General features: G+C 44.5%; 1 pseudogene; it reads right to left on the reverse strand.

Annotated features, from left to right (window-relative positions):
* Positions 1 to 808: 808 nt before the first annotated feature.
* Positions 809 to 14164, reverse strand: LOC136354773 (uncharacterized; annotated as a pseudogene).
* Between the last annotated feature and the right edge of the window lie 4908 nt (positions 14165 to 19072).

A 19072-nucleotide genomic window follows, 5' to 3' on the forward strand; every position in this document is an offset into this window, starting at 1 on the left:
AAAATACTTGAAGAAATACTACACAAGTGTATGGGTTAACTCGTGATCGGCTACAGTTGTCGATACATGTGAAGCCGATGTGTTTACATCACCTGGAGATGGCCGGTATAGTTATATCACCCTTAGCAGTTTTATCATAATCGGCTGTGTTTTGCCGATATATGATGGCCGATATAGTTATGTCGCCCTTAGTGGTTTTTTGCTTTATTATTATAATTCGGTTGTGTTTTACCGATGTATGATAGCCGATATGGTTATATCGCCCTTAGACCAATTTATAATTTTATCAATGCCTTTGTCATTGCAAAATTAGGGGGCACATATATACAAAAGTTGAGGAAAAATTTGGAATTTTTTGAGCAAATTTAGTAGTTATATTAATCGGTACAGAGGATAGTCATGACAGGCAGAGTTTCTTAAGCTGATTACAAAAATGTTCTATGTTCTATTACATGGATAATCACTGAGACAAATATTGATGGATAGCCGATATAGCCATTTGCCTAATTTGCTCTACTTCTTCAATTGCCCTAGCGTCTTGAGCATCAGTGCGAGGGATGACTTTTAGGGACTTAGTCATATCAGCAACATTTTTGATAGCCGATTTCATCCTTGACTTCTGTTGTTCAATAGCCTTCGGGAGATCGGCTAATTTCTTATGCTCCAGATCCAGCTCGGCGTTGCATTCTTAAAGCTGTGCCAAGAGCTCAATCTTCCGAGCTTGGAGCCGATCAATATTGGACTTGATCAAGCCGTTGGACAACTGATCAAGCTTGGATTTTTCTTCGTGCACAAGCTGCCGATTGATCTAGATTGTGGCTTCAATTTCCTTGCGCTCTCGGCGATCGGCTAATCTCTGCTTGGCCTTCTCCAGCTTGAATTGGTGCTGCTCGAGGTAGACAGCTGGAGTGAGTGCGTCAGCTAGTTCATCTGGGATCAGAGATTGAATTTTGTGTAACCGAGTCCTGATTGACCCACAGTCAACTACCAAGTTGTCTAGCGATGATCCTTTCAGCCGATGTGAGATGTCTTCAAGTGTTTTCTTCAAGTCATCGGACAAGGGAGCTAGAGCCTTGCTGGTGGTATCTTCTTCTGTCTCTTCATCAAGATAATCTTTGATATCAAACGAGAATAGATCGGTTAAGACCTGCAAGAGAGAAAGTTGAAGATAGTTAAGCATCAAGACAAATTATACGGCTGATTTGAAATTTTTTAAGACAAAATTTACTGGGATAGCAGGAGCAGCTAGTTGTTCTTCCTCTTCAACATTGTGACTGCCTGCGGCCGATGGAGTGCGATTGCTTGATTCAGGTTGCACAAGAGGTGAAGGAGGTGGAGGAGGCTGAAATAAACAAAATGTTAGTTAAGATCGGTTATGATCAGACTTAAAGATATACAGAATTTTACCGGTGGAGCTGTCTTAGATGCCATTGGAGCCGATTTCTTCTTCATAGCAGTCTTCTTTTTCTGCAAACTCAAGATTGGTGAGCAATCGGCTATTCAAGTTTGGTTCTTTTCAAGAGGGGATTAGGATGAGTGATTTACCCTTGAAAAAGGAGCTGGAGCAGCAGGAGTCGAAGGAGTTTGTTTGGGTGAAGCCGATGGTGTTTTTTCTCCTGGATCACTCAGTTCGGCTGTGGCATGATCGACATCATCCTCAATTTCTTCTTCATCCAAAGCTTGTTCAATGGATGGATCTAGAGCAGGCAAGTCATCAGCTGGCTTAGATTTCTTTTTGGCCTTCTTCTTTGGAGCCAGAGCCGATGGATCAACAGCCGATGCCTTGGCTTTTCTCTTCTTGCCAGCATCGGCTGGTTCTCTTAGTTGCCCTTGGAGCAAACTTGAGGTCCTAGGGGCATGATGGCCGATAACAAGGGGAGTTAAACCACCTCCATTTGGAATAAGACCCGGAGCATACTCTATGTCCCTGCCACTGTTGCTTTTGTGAGGAGGAGAAGATTCTGTGGTCTGCAAGATAAAAAAGAAGATTAGTCAAGATATAAATCGGCTAACAGTTATGTTTATGGAATTGATGAGATAAAGATTTACCTGAGGGATGACATCCAGGAAGAGGTCTGTCATATACATAGAAGCCGACTGATGGAACAGATGCAGCTTCCATTCACCCCACCATCTATCAAAGGCCCTGCTCCTGAATCTTGCTAGCTCTATGTTCTCAATGCTGCCAAGAGGGGGTCCCTGGATGTTGAGCAGCCGATCCATCATCAAGGTCGATGAGATCTCTCCTCTGCATTGGATCTTATCGGCAAAGTATAAGCCGATTGGGAGTTGGCCCATTCCGAATTGCCTAGCCGAACTCATTGGGTGATAAAACTCATCTGAGGCTTGAATGTTTCTGCCTTGGTGGATGCCGACTGGAAGGATGCATGGGCTGATGGCAGTAGTAAAGACCTCTCTAGACTTCTGATATCTTTCATGGTTGATGTCCTCAAACCTGAAGTCAGTTGGTAGATCAAAATCCATTGAGTCGGCATAGAGGAACCAAACTCGGGCATCCTTTTGAAATCCGTCATAGAAGCTGACGAACCAATCTTTCAGCAGTTCAGCCGATAACTTTGCTCCAGCATCGGCTGGTGTAGATGCATATTCCCCATAGGACATACACCTACGGTGGGTGCGTTCCTCTCCATCATCATCTGTGATCGGCTCCAGTCTTGGGAACTCAGCTTCTGTCACAGCTAGCCGATTGACAGTTTTCATAGCTACTAAATTCAGCCAAGACTGCAGCAACCACCACGGTCCACCTGCTCCAACCACTGAGCCAACAGCTATCTTGGCCGATGCATTGTTCGACATTTGGTACAGATAGCCAAGGAGGATTTTGCCTAAGGGGAATTGTCTCTTTGTTTCTAGGGCTTCGGCTAGAAATTGCCAGTTGGTTGTGGGGCCGCAACTTGATCCACCAAAGAGGAATTTTTCGAGGCACATCAGCAGAAAGGCCACATGTCCCGGGGAGTAACAGACCCTTTGCCATATATGCTCTGATATAACCTGACCAGCCTCCAATGCTCTTGGTATTCAAGTTCATTGGGTTGGCCGATGTGGTGACATCCAAGCCGGTGATCATTGTTATGTCCAAGAGAGTTGGTGTCATCGGCCCTTGGTTAAAGAGGGTGTTTGACCAGAAGTAGGCTGCAGACGCCATGAAGGGCTCGTGCTGAATTTGCTAGAGTGAGGGCCAGTGCTTGCCGATTCCAAGTTCATCCCATTGACCTTTTTTGCTAGCCGATACCCGCTTGAACCACATAGGCCAGCTTTTCTCGGGGGAACTTTTCTCAATGGATGGCCAGGATTTAAAGGTGTTTTTCCGGTGACCTAGATTCGGGTTGGCCAGTCTAAAAGGGATTCTATTGGTCTCGGCACTAATAAACTCAGTAGGGCCGGGATTGCCAATTGGACCAAGAAAGTACTGGCGATCATGAGAAAGGCTTGGAATTGCGACAAGATTAGAAAGATGCTACAGATGCAAAAGAATTGAGAAGAAGAAACCGAGATAAGGCGAAGGAAAACTGATCTGCTGTATAAAAGGGGATCTAGCCGATGAGCACGTACCTCTACGTACTCGGCCAATGGTGTGACAGACGGGCTGGCGGAGGTCGACATCGCCGCGGCGGAAACTTGGCCGGAGAGGAAATCGCTCTGAAATCGCTTGGCGCACTGAGGGGATCGCCGAAGAAAGAGAAGACGGAGTTTGCTTCAGCAGTCTAAACGGAGGAAACGGTGTGTAGTTTCTCGGGGGCAACGGTTACTATTTAAAGCAGAGCAATAACGGTCGGAAAAACGGCAAGTGCGAGATTATCTCGGAGTTGATATATGGCAAATCCGAAACATTACCAAATATTCCGGACTTGGGGGGCATATGTTAACGACCAAATTTGGTAATCTGAGTATCGGAGATGAAGATTAGATCGAAGCGGAATCAAAGATGAAGATCGTTGCGGAAATAGTGCAAGAATCGGCTGGAGTCCAAATCGGTTACAATTAGGATCGGTAGAGTTTGAATCGGACAGGGTTAGCCGATTGAGCCGATTCCGACAATATGACTCGGTGTACGTCATCAGGTTGAGTTAATGTGCTTCATATGGATTGCCACACTCGGATTGAGTCCTGAAAAGGCAATTGTATCTATTAATTAGGATATTTTATGTAATTTGTTTAGAGATAAGTGTGGGCAAAAGTTTGTCGCAAAGACTTATGGTATCTTAGAGTTTGTTACAGATAAAAGTCGTGTCCGACATGGACATATTTTGTAATCTCGGGTATAAATAGACCCCGAGCCCCATGTAATAAAACAACACACGTTCAATAACAATCTCGGCATATCGCCACCCTTTACTTTCGTTTTGTTCTCGACGAGTTCTTGCTTTCGGGTTGAGCTACATCGATTTCGATCTTCAACTAGAGGTAAAACTTGTTATGGCAGCTTGCATTCTCGGGATTAGTGCTTCCATCTTTACGACACTCTAATCTTGTTTATGTAAGTTGTCGAGTTATCATATATTCTATATAATCTTTGACAATATTGTTATCTAACCTCTAGTCGGCTAATATCTATCGTTAGACAGCAGCCGATTAGGTTAAATACCAACGTTGGCTTAAATTATATAGGATATCTACCACTCTATGAAGCTTCCAGCGGCTTGATTGTCTAGATATTGTCTGTCTTTTTATACTTATGGCTGCATCAGTTAAGTTTGATCTCATGAGTCGTGCTTAGAACTATAATCTCTAGCCTGCTTTCTGGTTGTTAATTAGAGTAGTATCGGGGTTTCAGCCGATCTTACCTGATTTAGCCTTATGATTTATATGCTTAATTGTTATGCCAGATCTGCCCTTCATGTTAAGATCCTACTGCATTTAGATGTATTAAGCTTCCTATTTGATATATTTTACTTGCTTTAATATCTTGATATAAAGTGGTATCGGAGTATTAGCCGATACATGCTAGATCTATCTGATCGGCTATGCTGTGAACATCTATAGTCTTTTTGTTAATATATATTTCGATCTAAGTGATTTATACTATCTCGGCATGGCGATAAATCTATCCCAATCACTTAGTTTAAGTATATATCGACACAAAAATTATGTATTGTTAACATCTACAGCCGATCGAGTAGATTTAGTTTTAAGTCACTTATTCATAACTGCCGATCGATTCGCATATGACATCGGCTTAAAGATAAATAATATGTCATTGGCAACTAGCCAATCGGCTATCGTTTATGGATTTAACTGCGGTTTCCTTGTCTTTATTTCTTGTTGATTGCAGGATTAAATCAACGGGCACGCTCACGAACCTGGAAGGCAAGCTTTTTGAACCTGCACTGGAGTTAAGCAGATCTCTCAGGCCTCGTGTTTTCGCATCAACAGGAGCGCGCCGACAAGGAGAGCTCGAGAGGAGGAGCGAGGTGAGGGGAGTGGACGAGAGAGCACGGAGGAATAGATAAGGGTGAGATGGGGATTGGGGAGAGTTGCGTGTGGGGGACCGGTGGGGTGAGGCGTGGCACGGGGTCACAGCTTCCTTCACTGCACGGCTTCAAGCCGTGGCTTCGCGGCTTCCGAGCCCAGGCGCGATGCTTCGTCCCGTTCTTTTGCAAGCGCGCTGCGTGCCTGCGAAACCACGAGCGAGCGCGCCCGCTTAGCTCGGCTCCGACGTGGAGCCGTGAGACCACGAGCCGAAGTCACGCGTTGTACATGGCCTGAGGACTCGTCACCGGCCAGTCAGCAGGTAACGGCGCGGTAATTGAGAGATGTGTGACCATGGTTGCCTCCTTCACGTGTGACTGATGCTCGTTTGGCGCTTGCTGCAGGAGCTAGGAGGGGAATGGGACCCATGCTGGCTGACCAGAGGGATCATCTTGTTGCTAGCTAGAGCCTAGAGGTGGGTGAGCATGGGATCGAGGTCGATCGATTGTGCCAGAATATGCTGCGGTGTAGGAGTATCATCCATTTTGACATGCTTCGGCTGTGCAGGCACCCTGTTCGACGTTTTGCCTAGGAGAGCCTGCAGAGTTGGATCCAGCGTTTTCGCATGATTGCCATCCTGTGATGATGAGCAATGACACTCTATGGCGGTATCTGAGGTCAGTAGCCAGGCCCGATCATTTCTTTTTGAAGGGTACATTCTTTTGAAAATTGAAATCCAGCCTTCTGATGAGCGTAACTCTGTAAATGATAGTCGTTCTGAACTTCTGATATTGGCTGTAGTGATGAGTGACCATACTGTTCTTACTTCTTAGCAGCACGAAAATTTGAAACTGGGAAGAACTCAATGTGCAGTTCACCCGAAGCACAGGATTAGAATAATCGACAGTTCACGTTTCTGTTTGTTTTTCTACATATGTTCTCAGTGATTCATGGTGCGAATTTTACAAAATTAAAATACTCAATCACACATATATCATAGATGTAGACAACTTGCCCAACACATGATTACAAGAACCAAGCGTACTAGCTACTACCTGACAAATACGATTTCATTTTATTAGATACAACAGTGTCTGCGCCATGTTGGTATTTCTTAACGATATTACTAAAAATATAATTCCTAGCAATGGCGTAGAAATACTCCTGGTATGTCATGGTTGCAGAGTTCATCCGCAAGCGCACGGATATACCATGGTAGTATTTCACCCGAGAGTATTCCAAGGGTATCATATTAATTTGTTTAATCCCGTGGGAAGATTATAATAGAAAGAACCGTACTAATATAATTTATATAGTACTTGTAATATCCAAAGTCTAAGCAGGGGTTAATATAATTTATAGGGTAGAGTGACTCTAAACAGAAGCATTCATCCTCTTACTCATGATTATCTAAACTAAGTGGAAAGAATACAGAAAGATCCTATTTCTATACTTCTAGTATACATACATATTATATATACATTCCAATTATATTATTACTTAGCTAATACCCTCTATCCAATGTCCTCCTGGTGCTTTGAGAAACCACCCCTAATTGTCGAGTTCCTTACGACAATCCGTCATGACCATACAACCGGGGCTAAACACGGAGGAGTACCCTCCCCAAGAAAGTAACTTAGGACTATATACACGCGCCATATAAAACTCTATTTGTCCTTTCTTATCCGGAACTCCTTCTATATACGAGGTTTGTTTCCGTATAAGACATGGTATGTGGTGGGCCCCGTCGAGCTTAGTCGATTACTATTGGGTATGTGGTATCTATAACCCTGACAGTAGCCCCTGAGTACAATGCAAATGAACGAGTTGATGTTCTCAACCGAAGACCTTGGAACAACTGTTGTCGTGCTTGCTTGACTGTTCTCGGTGAGATCAGAGATAGTGCTAGATTCCCCTTATCGGCCTTTGTTGGCACTATATTGGGTTTGTCTAGATTAATCTCCGATGTCGATCGAGAAGGTACGGAGCATGTGACTAAGTCTCCCGTCTTGCTATAATCGAGAATTTGGATTGAAGTCAAGAAATTTCATCTCGGCGGGTACACCATCGCTTCATTCTATATTACTTGTCGAGCTCCATCAACCATTCTCGAGTAATCGAGTAGGCGTAGAGTCTACGACAAAGCCTTGAAATCTGACTTGATTGTTCTGATGTCTGATTTTCCTAAAATCAATACTCAAAACAGAATATTAAATAAAATAGCCCCCGAGTGAACGCTCAAGGGTAACATGATATAATATGTATGGAAAAATTGAAAATAAATTGAATCTGCATGTGACAATAAAAGAGTACTAGTCTTTTTACAGGCCGCCTTTGGCCCGTTGTCGAGTGAGGTACTCTCCCTAGCCCCAAGCCTTGTCCTCAGGGAAGTCTGTTCTCGGAGGGGAAGGCTCGATGACCCGTAACTTGCCTAGCTGAAAATGTGATTTACCTAGCCCCCAGCCGTGAAGTTGGAAAAATCAATTTCCGATTACACAGCTTGGTTAATACGATTATGGAGCACTCTTACATAACTAGGTTTTACATAGTCGTTTGGCTCTTTAGGATCTGACAAGACCTTATCTGCTCTGCGCGTCCCTAGTCGAAATTCCCTTAAGTTTCTCGGAGGCTTGTCAGACTGGCATAAAGGGACATTAGGTTCGATTTCAACTTGAGGTGTTGTCATGGTAAGGGATCAACGGACAAATATTGCACATATAAGCACTTACAGAAATTGACGTAATGATGAGACGACCACCACACTAAGCAAACACCAAGTGTTTAGTTGTACTCAACAAATCGCAGAGGTAGTGGAGAAGCGCTACATAGCTGGTCGAAGGCCAGTTGTAGTCGCAACTCAACCACTAGAAATCGTGGTACGAGGACCGCTACGCTACTGGTCGAAGATCAGTCGTAATCGTACCTCGACCATTGGAAGTCATGGTACGAGGATCGCTATGTTGCTGGTCGAAAACCCAGTTGTAGTCGTACCTCTACCACCTGACGTGAATCCAGAGTAATGGATGGATGGCATTCTCGTGACCCGCAAGAACTGCCTCCTGATGACGACGAAGACAATGAGGAATTATCGTAGTCAGAGGTTCAGCTCCTGGACCTACTACCTCGTTCTCGGGCCCTCTAGAAGTCTAGGGATCTCGAGTTTCGCTGTCGCCGTGTGATGTCTTGAGGTTGTTAACCTTGTTCGTTGTCGTCCTCATGTCGTTAATCCTGGACGTTGTCATCCTGGTGACAACAGCGATCTAGTCGGTCTTGGTTGTCGCTATCACGACAATGTTGATTGTCGCGTTAGGTGTCGTGGGATTGCTGTAACCGACTGATCGAGGACTAGGAGTAGGAGTATCTCGATCACCTGAAGATAAATTTTTAGGTGGCGAGAGATCGCTACGATCTACTGGTGGAGGACCAGGTGTATGTGTATCTCAATCACCTGGAGATGAATTTTCATGCGGTGAGAGATCGCTATGATCTACTGGTCAAGGACCAGGTGTAGGCGTATCTCGATCACCTGAAGATGAATTTTCAGGCAGTGAGAGATCGTTACGATCTACTGGTCGAGGACCAGGTGTAGGCGTATCTCGATCACCTGAAGATGAATTTTCAGGCGGTGAGAGATCGCTATGATCTACTGGTCGAGGACCAGGTGTAGGCGTATCACGATCACCTAAAGGGGCATTAGAGTTGGTGATTACATGAGATGAAGGGGCATTAGAGTTGGTGATTACATGTGTATCTCATGTAGCCAGCATGACTCACATACCCAACTTAGCATATCCGGATGTTTGTTCGCAATCAAGTCGGGTGATCAAGCCGACAACGTTCGCGAGGATTTATCCGTTAACAACCTATTCCCAAATAGTCCAACCGTAGCTGGCGCTATATATGAGATAAGTCGTCGGTCTTAGTCGGTAGGTTGGGTGCGATAACTCAGCATTTTTTCGAGAACGTTCTCGATAATGGGGTGTACTCGACCACATCCTACTCGAGTGCTCAGTTGTTCTTGAAAAATATTTTCTAGAAGACAAGATATATCGCAGAGAATATCGAGTATGTACCTAAAAAACTGCATAAATCTTCTAGTATTATCAGGATATAACGAGCAAATTAAATATCAGGCATTATGTAAACCGTAGATAAGCATGATTTATACAGAAGAAAATAGAGCGAGCCCCCAGTATTAGACCGTAGTCAGCCTAACACCGGAAACACTCGCACAATAAATATCTAGGTAAACATAATAAATTATAGATCTGAAAATATTGTATGATCTAAAAATAGGTACGGCAAATTGTATATAAAATATTGCGTACCTTTGTAGATACATGCCGGATGAATCTATGAAATTAGTAGATCAATTAAAAATTAATCTTACTAAATACCTTGTTTAGCCTTGGCAGCCGATCTGAGTTGTACCCTAAATGCACTGTAATTAGCACGTATCGGTGGCCTACATGGGCCCCACGGTATGCATGCTAATGGAACCGGCTCCTCTGACGTAGAGAATTCTACGTCAGAGGGACGTTCGACTCCCGATAGCCGTTGCTTGCACATCCAACGCACTGGTGGAGAAATCGTTTGTAGTCCCGATTCGTAACCCCCCTTAGTCCCGGTTGTCCAACCGGGACTACGAATCCAAGACTAAAGATAGAGATCTTTAGTCCCGGGTGAAATAACCGGGACTAAAGATCTATGTACCATTTTTTTTATTTGCATGGCCCTGTTTGCTGCATGGTTGATTATATATATATATATATATATATATATATGCGTATGTATATATGTATAAATACATATATTACACACATATTTATAATTTAAAGCACTTAACATTTTATGTACATATATGTTACCAAAATATATATTAACACTAAAGTAAATGTACGTACATATATAAATATATATATATATATACATGCATGTATAGTACAATTCATTTGCTCGCTAGCTATAGCTACGACTTCGACGCCTGCGTTACGTTAGAAGAGGAAGGACCGACGTTACGAATTGTCGATCCGTCGTAGTAGAATTCACCATTGGGATTAAGGACTTCTTCATGGATGAACCCCATCAGTTGTTCTTGAACAGCCGTGATAAAATCCTTGTGTGGGAGTTTTTCCCTCATGTGAATACGCTATCATTCGAAAAATAATGACATATCAATATATGAAATTAATAAACAACTTAACAAATCGATACGCAATGAAATTTTGAATGGTTTATGTATACGTACATCGAGCTCTCGTGTGGTGTATATTTGGTTTGATAGGCAGTGGGCAAACTCGCATACGTAGTAGCTGCATAAGTTAGTTCCCTTATCCTGCTTTGTACACTACATGAGAAACGATGAGAGATTTAATATACTCTTTATATTAACTGTAACTAGAGATTCAATTCAATATAATTTTGGATCATGCATGTACTCACTGGAAAATAAAACCTACGTCCATGTTTTTCTTTCCAAGTCCCGCGGACCAATTGACGGAACCGATCCCAAACCCTACATGTGCAGTTGCAAGCTATGATTAATTAAATATTACCCGAGATCAACATAATAGCAACAGAGTCCTGCGACTTTGGAATAGATGGCATTATATTACCTGTCTATCAGTTGGAAGACCTTGTCAAAAACCTTCTCCTCTTTATTCATTGAGTCGTACATAGTGACTCTGCATGCGTCCAAGTCGAAAAAGAACAGGAACCAGTGGAATATGGAATATGCGTGAGATGAGATAAATATCAGAATGTACATGTGATATGTATGGGAATGAAATTTGTTCGAACGACAATAAAAACTCACTCTGTGTTGTACGGCAATAGTATGAACGTCTTGTAATGCTGCTGCGTTAGGAGATGGATGAGATTGTCCTCTGTGTCTTTCTCGTACTTGTCGAGCATTTCGGTGTTGATTTTCCGAGGGTCGATGAACCCAGTATCGTAAACCCTCCGCCGTCGGGCCCTTTGAATCTCCATTCTACAACAATGAAAGGAAATTATTATTGCTTACATATATGCCAGGAGCTAATTATTGAACGAAACAAATCGAACTCAAAGATACTTACAAAATCCATGCGCTCAGAAGAGAGACGTCGAGGGCGTCCCGATGGTACAGATCGAAGACATCCTTGAAATGGATCCATAGAACATCTTCTCCTTGCAAGAAGTTGGGGTTTCTGATCCTCGCTCCGAACATCTCTCTACCATTGGCGCTCATTTCCATGTACCGTTCATGGAATTTGTACATTTGTGTCGGTAGGGACTGCAGCTGCTCAGGCCTGACAAGCGGTTTACCGAGTTCAAACTTGTATGCCACTTCCGCCTTCGGGATTGGTGCGCCTCCCACCAACTGAGCCATGGTTAGACCGGTGTCCGAAATGAAATCCGTTATGCCAAAGTCTTCGCCGGTCACTTGGTGTGGTTGTTCTCCAAGCTGAGAAACTGGTTTGGACTTCTTGTAATAGGCTTTCCTAAGTGTTCGGTCATAGTCCGATAGCTTTAAGACCTCCTTGTTTGCGGTGGACATTCCCTTGAAGAAATTCTTCACGCTCGGGTCAATAGCTATCTTCTTTTCAAGACTCCGAGGCTTGAGTTGCCTCTTCACTTCTCCTGCCACATAAGCGTCAAGCTCCTCTTGACTGCAACCGTACGGCGGCTCCTTGTTTTTGGTGGTCTCAATTTTGGCCTTCTTCGTTGCCCTTGTGCTGGCAGGAGGTGGAGCTTGGCGAGACTTTGTCTTGGGAGGTGCAGGCGGACACGGTGGAGGAGGAGGCGGAGGAGCCGGAGGAGCCGGAGGAGATGGTACAGGAGGAGGTGGCGGAGGAGCCGGAGGAGATGGTGCAGGAGGAGACGGCGGAGCCGGAGGAGATGGTGCAGGAGGAGCTGGCGGAGGAGCCGGAGGAGATGGTGCAGGAGGAGGTGGCGGAGGAGCCAGAGGAGATGGTGCAGGAGGAGACGGCGGAGCCGGAGGAGATGGTGCACGAGACGCCGCTTGTCGCCCAGGGAGGATGATGTACCACTTGCGCCATAGTATAATGGCGTGGCTTGTGTCTCGTAGATGCGTCTCACCGTCTCCTCCTGGATAGTCCAACTCGAGGTCCTCGTACACGGCTTCCACCAGCTCAACTTCGACCCTCGAGTATCCTGCTGGAATCGGCCTGCAGTGGTAAGTCCCTGAAATGTCCGTTGGGATGGCCATTCCCGACGCCACCTTCACGTGATGAGAGGTTATCTATTAGTAATCAACCTAAGCAGCAACTTGCGGAACGTATGAGTCAAAAATCATATATTACATCGAGCATACCTTGATTGATAAGTTCTTGAAGGGAATATGCAGCTCACATGGTGTCCGATGCGTGATCTCATCAACGGGGCAGGTGGTTTCGTCCTAGGTTTGCATGGCGTCCATGCTATGTGATACTACCTGCCCCGTTGAGGCGCAGCTGCTACGATTGCCTGATGGGCAGACCATTGGAGGAGGTATGTACGGCTGGGGATCGTGTGACCGATGTGCTGCCATGCGTTCATCCACCTTCCGGGCCACCTCCTCTTGCATGCTGAGCTCGTAGCTCGATACCCTGTACTCAAGATCTGCAATCTTCGCCATGGTATCTCTCTTGCTCCTCATCCGACTCCTATACGTGTGGATGTCCTCCTTGAATCCCATCTTCCAGGGAATCACGCCTTTCCCTCGTGTTCGTCCTGGATGCTCGGGAGTCTGTAGGGCGAGTGACAGCTCGTCCTTCTCTCTGTCGGGTCGGAACGTGCCCTGAGAAGAGGCTTCCACTGCGTCCGTTAGTCGATTCGCAGCCTCGCGTATCTGATCGCTGAAGACCAAGGAGCCATCAACTGGGTTGAGCGTTCCACCGTGAGCATAGTACCAGAACTTCGATCGATCAGGCCACTTAGCGGTGGCCGGTTCGATACCCTTATCAAGCAAGCTTGCCTCCATCTCCTCCCACTTCGGCATCGCGACGCTATAGCCGCCTGACCCCAAGTGGTGACGGTACTTCTTCTTGGCGGCATTTTCTTTGTTTCTTTCCATCATCGCCTGCCCTTGTTGACCTGTCTTGTAAGCAACGAACTCGTCCCAGTGATCCCTTAGCTTCGGGAATACGTCAAAGTTCGGTGTCTGCCCCTTCAGGATGTATTTCCGGTACAGATCTCCCTTGAAGGTCTGGAACTATTCTGCCATTTTCTTAAGAGTCCACTGTTTCACTATGTTCTCTGTACCCGCAGGGAGCGTGAACGTCTCGAGCATTGTGGTCCACAGCATCTCTTTCTCTGATTCCGGGACGAAGCTGTCATCACCCCCGCGTGCCCTTGTTCTGTGCCAGTACACCTTGCTGATAGGCACGTTATCCCTCACAACCCAACCGCTGTGGCGTACAAAATTCTTGGCTGCTTGTGCCGGGGCACTAGGTTGGCTGTCTGCGTCCACCTCAGTTATGATGTGCCGACCCTCTATCTTCTTCGCGCCACCTCGTTGTCCGAGTGCCCTCTTCTGTCCAGCGGAGGGATGACTTCTACTAGCCTCCTCCTCGTTCCCCTCCGCATCCCTCTCCACGTTCCCCTCCTCATTCCCCTCTGCATCCCTCTCCGCGTTCCCCTCCTCGTTCAAGTACTGGTTTGGATCCTCGTTCCCCTCTTCTTCGTTCCAGTACTGGCTGCTTCCCGATGCGGTTGTATCGTACAGTATCTGTTCCTCATCGCGATCAGCCATCTGTTAATAGAAGAAATATTTGCTAAGCGTAATATTAACACTCTACTAATCTTGTATTAAAACTCAAATAATCATATATGCTAAGTCTAAGTGTCTTGTATTTGTACGGTAGATAATCATATATGCTAAGTCTAATTAAGTTTCGAATATTACATCTCTAATAATCTTATATTAAATCTCTAACAATCAAATATGTTTCGAATATTACATCTCTAATAATCTTATATTAAATCTCTAACAATCAAATATGTTTCGTATATTAAACCTCTAATAATCTTATATTAAATCTCTAACTATCTCTAACACTCAAATATGCTAAGTCTAAGTGTCTTGTATTTGTACGGTAGATAATCATATATGCTAAGTCTAATTAAGTTTCGAATATTACATCTCTAATAATCTTATATTAAATCTCTAACAATCAAATATGTTTCGAATATTACATCTCTAATAATCTTATATTAAATCTCTAACACTCACATATGCTAAGTCTAATTAAGTTTCGTATATTAAACCCCTAATAATCTTATATTAAATCTCTAACTATCTCTAACACTGAAATATGCTAAGTCTAATAATCTAATAATCTCTAACACTCACATATGCTAACTCTAATAATCTAATAATCTTATATTAAAAATCTAACAATCTTATATTATATCCCTAGCAATCACATCTTTACATCACTTGCCTGCGCGAATTCCTTCGAGGGCTAGCTACCACTAAGGCTTGAGGGACGACGACGACGACGTCTTCTCTGCAACATGCAAAAAAAATGTATTAGTCTAAATGCAAAGGAACATATAATGTATTTCACGTTTCCAAGTATATATAATCATATATATATATATGCTAAGTTCAACAATAGTTTAATTATCTCGTTCATACACATTTCGCTCGCGTTCGTTCTCACACTTTTAGTTCAAGTGCATTCACGTTCGTTAACGTTTCAATCACGTTCGTTCGTGTTTCATTCACGTTCGTTCGCTTTCGTTCACTAACACTCACATTCGTTCACGTTTCAGTCACGTTCGTTCGCGTTCGTTCACGTTTGTTCACGTTTCGTTCGCGTTCGTTCACGTTTCTTTAACGTTTCATTCGCGTTCGTTCGCGTTCGTTAAGCGTTCGTTCGCGTTCGTTCACCTTGATTCGCGTTCGTTCGCTAACACTCACGTTCGTTCACGTTTCAGTCACGTTCGTTCGCGTTCGTTCACGTTCGTTCACGTTTCGTTCGCGTTCGTTCACGTTTCTTTAACGTTTCGTTCGCGTTCGTTAAGCGTTCGTTCGCATTCGTTCACGTTCGTTCGCGTTCGTTCACGTTTCGTTCGCGTTCGTTCACGTTTCTTTGACGTTTCGTTCGCGTTCGTTAAGCGTTCGTTCGCATTCGTTCACGTTCGTTCGCGTTCGTTCGCGTTTGGTCACATTCGTTTCGCATTCGTTAAGCGTTCGTTCGCGGTCCGGCGCTATGGGCCGGCCCGGCGGCGTGGCGGCGCCGGCGTCAATCGTGGTGGTGGCGGCAGCGTGGCGGCGGCGGCGGCGGCATCAATCGTTACGCGGCCCGGCGGCATAGAGGCGCGGCGGCGGCGTCTCGCGGCGGTGGGGGCGCGGTCCAGCGGCGTGGGGGCGCGGCGGCGGCGGGCCACGGCGGCGGCATGGGGGCCCGGCGTCGGCGTCGAGAGAGAGAGAGACAGAGAGCTACATCGAGAGAGAGAGAGGGCGGGGGCTCTTACCCAAAAGACGCGGCGGCGGCGTATGCGGCGGAGGCGGCGAGGACCGCCAGGCGACGGTGAGAGACGACGGCGGCGTCGGCGCGGGGTTGCCCTAGGCAGTGGCGGCGAAGGAGAAGCCGATGCTCGATCTCGATGGAAAAACGTCTAAGTGTTGGTGGAGAAGATGAGGGCGCACCGGGAATATATATACCCCCGGATCTTTACTCCCGGTTGGTGAGAAGAACCGGGAGTAAAGATATCTTTACTCCCGGTTTCTAACAACAACCGGGATTAAAGATCTTATCTTTAATCCCGGTTGTTGTTAGAAACCGGGAGTAAAGATATCTTTACTCCTGGTTCTTCTCACCAACCGGGAGTAAAGATATTTTCCCGCTATTTCCAAATTCTTTTTTAAACCCGGTTAGGGTTAAGAACCGGGACTAAAGTTAATAGCACTGAATATTGAATTTCGTTGCATATATGTTTCTAAAATAGTAAATAATGCTTTAAAAATTCTAATTAACATATGTAAATCCCACATGCATGATTTAAAACTTTTAAAAATTCTAATAATCATATATAATTAGCATATGCATGATATTAAATTGTTAAAAATTGTAACTAACATATGTAAATCCCACATGCATGATTTAAATTTTTTAAAAATTCTAATAATCGTATATAATTAGCATATGCATGATATTAAATTGTTAAAAATTTTAACTAACATATGTAAATCCCACATGCATAATTTAAAACTTTTAAAAATTCTAATAATCGTATATAATTAGTATATGCATGATATTAAATTGTTAAAAATTGTAATTAATCATATGTAACTAACATATGTAAATCCCACATGCATGATTTAAAACTTTTAAAAATTCTAATAATCGTATATAATTAACATATGCATGATATTAAATTGTTAAAAATTATAACTAACATATGTAAATCCCACATGCATGATTTAAAACTTTTAAAAATTCTAATAATCGTATATAATTAGTATATGCATGATATTAAATTGTTAAAAATTGTAATTAATCATATATAACTAGCATATTCAATACATCCAAAATAGTTTACAACAATTACGGCAATAGATCGGCGGTGACGGTTGTCCGCACGTACTTTCTCCTCACTGTTGTTCCTTCCTTGTGATCGCTACGTGAGTAAGGGGTGTCTTCGTTTGATAGGAGGATGCTAGGGTCAACTGTCACCGTGAAAGGGGGTTGCCCATCAAACTGATCGTAATCCTCGTCAGTCTTGTCCTCTACTCCGATAATTTTTAATTTGCCTGGGAGAACCACGTGGCGCTTCGGCTCGTCAGGCCCTTTGCCCTTCTTTCCTTTGCTAGACATGTCCTTCACGTAAAAAACTTGCGTTACATCATTGGCAAGGACAAAAGGTTCGTCCGAGTATCCAACCTTGTTAAGGTCAACCGTTGTCATCTCACTGTCATCAATCGTTACGCCTCCACCAGTCAACCTAACCCATTGGCACCGGAACAGAGGAACCTTGAGAGGTCCATAGTCAAGTTCCCATATCTCCTCGATGGCACCGTAATACGTGCCAGTTGTACCATCGTGTCCCATGGCATCGATACGAACAGCACTGTTCTGGTTTGTGCTCTTCATGTCTTGGGCTCTTGTGTAGAATGTGTACCCATTGATCTCATATCTCTGGAATGTCGCGATCGAGCCAGATGGACCCCTCGCCAGGAAGGCCAGTTGCTGGTTAATCGTCTCATTACCCATGAGATGTTGTCGCAGCCATGCGGGGAAAGTATCAATGTGATGTCGTATAATCCATGCATCGGACTTACCGATGTTTCTGGCGCGAACTAGAGCCAAGTGCTCCTCGATGTAAGGAGCCACCAATGAAGATTGTTGTAAAACCGTGAAATGGGCTTTACGGAATAAATTGTTGTCTACCTTCATTATTGCTTTCCTTCCGAGAGTCCCCTTTCCCCATAGTCTCCCTTCATGGCGTGATTCAGGTACCCTGATTGGGCGAAGGTCTTCAATAAATTCTACGCAGAATTCAATGACCTCCTCTGTTCCATACCCCTTGGCGATGCTTGCCTCTGGACGAGCACGGTTACGAACATACTTCTTCAGAACGCCCATGTACCTCTCGAAAGGAAACATGTTGTGTAGGAACACAGGCCCGAGAATACCGATCTCTTTCACTAGGTGACAAAGCAGATGCGTCATTATATTGAAAAATGAAGGTGGAAATATCAACTCAATGCTGACAAGACATTGCACCACATCATTCTGAAGGGCTTCTAACCTATCCGGATCGATGACCTTCTGCGAAATTGCGTTCATGAAAGAACATAGCTTTGTTATTGTTGCCCGGACATTGTCTGGGAGGATACCCCTTATTATAACTGGTAGCAGTTGTGTCATCAACACGTGACAGTCATGAGACTTTAGGTTTGTGAACTTCTTCTACTTCGTGCTTATTATTCGCTTTATATTCGTGGAGTATCCAGATGGTACCTTGATGCTCTCCAAGCATTGAAACATACTTTTCTTCTCTGCCTTGCTAAGAGTGTAGCTAGCTAGACTCAAGTAATGGATGCCTTTCTCCTTTGGTTCCGGGTGAAGGTCGCCGCGTTGTTCCATATGCTTCAGATCATTATGTGCTTCCATTGTTTCTTTCGACTTTCCATATACACCTAGGAAGCCAAGAAGGTTTATGCAAAGGTTCTTAGTGAGGTGCATCACGTCGATTGCGTGGCGGACGTCCAAGAATTCCCAATAGGGTAACTTCCAAAATATGGAGTTTTTTTTCCACATCGCCGCGTGACCATCTTCGCTCTCTATAGGCTGGCTGCCAGGGCCCTTTCCAAACACTACTTTAAGATCTTTAACCATAGCAAACACTGTTTTCCCGCTGCGATGTTTAGACTTCGTACGGTGGTCCGCCGTATGTTCAAAGTGCTTGCCTTTCTTCCGTACCGGGTAGTTTGCTGCAAGGAATCGACGATGACCCATGTACACAACCTTCCTACAGTGCTTAAGATACGTACTTTCTGTTTCATCCATACAGTGAGTGCAAGCCTTGTACCCCTTGTTGGACTGCCCGGATAGGTTGCTAAGTGCAGGCCAATCGTTGATGGTAACGAACAGTAGCGCTCGTAGGTTAAACTCCTCCTGTTTGTCCTCGTCCCACATGGGGACACCTT

The sequence above is a fragment of the Oryza sativa genome, chromosome 12, assembly GCF_034140825.1.
Source record: "Oryza sativa Japonica Group chromosome 12, ASM3414082v1".
Classification (NCBI taxonomy): Eukaryota; Viridiplantae; Streptophyta; class Magnoliopsida; order Poales; family Poaceae; genus Oryza; species Oryza sativa.